Here is a 1,736-nt window from a genome sequence, read left to right as displayed (position 1 = left end):
GGAAATCGAAAAGCAGTACAAAAGAGACAACCGCGAAAAGAAGAAGCAAGCAATGGCAGAGCAACAGAATAACATGGACCTTGAAACTCTTGTGCGAACCGTGACACACCTTCAGAGGCAGCTAGACGAAGAGAGAGAGCGCAACCGGACTCCTCTACCAGAGCCACCACTGAATCACATGTATCAGCCTCGGGTTGATCAATTTCAAGGAGGCAGCTGGGGACCAACTGTGCAGGCTAACACGTTCGAGCTGAAGCCGGGATTGATAAACATGGTGCAAGCTGAACAGTTTAGTGGAGCGGCTTCTGAAAATCCGCATGCTCACATTACCCAGTTCCTAGATATCTGCGACACTATTAAGCAGAATGGAGTGCCACCTGATGCCATCAGAATGAAGATGTTTGGATTCTCTCTCAGGGACAGAGCGAAGGAGTGGTTCAAGAGTTTGGACAGAGGTGCTATTACTGGATGGGAGGATTTGTGTAGAGCTTTCCTGGCAAAATACTTTCCTGCTTCTAAAGCTCAGAAAATCATTGCGGAGATTTCTCACTTTTCCTAGCTAGGAGATGAGACCATTCATGACGCCTGGGAAAGATTTCGTGAGTTGCTCAGGAATTGTCCACAACATGGTTTCACGGAAGATCAACAAATCATTCACTTTTATAATGGTTTGACTGGTCTGACAAAAAGTATGGTGGATGCTACTGCAGGTGGATGTCTTCTCCATAGAAATACAAAGGAGGCTTATCGTGTGATAGAAGAGATGGCCTCCAACAGTTATCAATGGCCGAATGACAGAAATCCCACGAGAAGAATTGCAGCTGTGAATGAGGAGAGAGATGATTTTAAGGAGAAATATGAAGCTCTTCAGAAGCAGTATGAGTTGGAGAGAAAGGCACTGCTAGCTAAAATTCCTCAGCAGCCGGGTTTACCTGATGTGTCGCAGTTTGAAGATGCTAATTATGTCCAGCGGCAGTACCAATTCAATAGACCAAACTATCAGGGACATCCGGGTGGAAATCCCCCATATCATCCAAATAACAGGAATCATCCAAATTTTTCCTATTCAAATCCCAACAATGCTTTGCAACCTCCACAAGGATTTTCTGTTTCTAGTGGGGGAGTAATCAATGAGCCAAAGAAAGATTCAATGGAGGAAATGATGAAGCAAGTATTGGTGAAGGTCACCGGAATGGAGGCAAACTCGGCAAACTTAGGAACCAAAATGTTCAGCATGGAGCAAAATGTGTCAGCACTTTCTAAGCAGGTGCAGATGTTAGAAAATCAAGTTGGTCAGATGGCCAACCAAGCAGCTGCACAGCACAAGCCGGGCCACTTTCCCAGCAACACTGAAATTAATCCCAAAAATCAGTGTAATGCGATCCATCTTCGAAGCGGGACTGAGTACCAGAATTTTCCAGAGCTGCAAAATGACAAGGGAAAAAGCAAAGTAGTGGAGGACGATGATGATGACTTGGAGGAGCTTGCAGCGAAACAGCCGCCTCCCCCTAAGAAGGATTCGAGCTCTTCTGCTGTGAAGGAGCCCAATCCTACTCCTACGTTTCCTAGGCCAGAGTACAAGCCTGTAGCGCCTTTTCCGAATAGCCTGGCAAAGCCGAAGATGGATAAGAAGTTAGCCAAGTTCATGGAGATGTTTTCAAAGCTTCACATCAACATTCCTTTACTTGATGCTTTGAGAGATATGCCAGGCTATGCCAAGTTTCTCAAGGACGCAG

At 45.7% G+C, this 1,736-nt stretch overlaps 1 non-coding gene across 1 annotated transcript; it reads right to left on the bottom strand.

The window, feature by feature from the left end:
- Positions 1–526: 526 nt before the first annotated feature.
- Positions 527–633, bottom strand: LOC130996306 (small nucleolar RNA R71). Its single transcript, XR_009092491.1, has one exon. It is a non-coding gene; the product is annotated as a small nucleolar RNA R71 (small nucleolar RNA).
- Between the last annotated feature and the right edge of the window lie 1,103 nt (positions 634–1,736).

Source organism: Salvia miltiorrhiza, chromosome 7 (assembly GCF_028751815.1).
Source record: "Salvia miltiorrhiza cultivar Shanhuang (shh) chromosome 7, IMPLAD_Smil_shh, whole genome shotgun sequence".
Classification (NCBI taxonomy): Eukaryota; Viridiplantae; Streptophyta; class Magnoliopsida; order Lamiales; family Lamiaceae; genus Salvia; species Salvia miltiorrhiza.
Note: the sequence above shows the minus strand (reverse complement) of the source record. Positions and strands in the feature narration are given on the sequence as shown.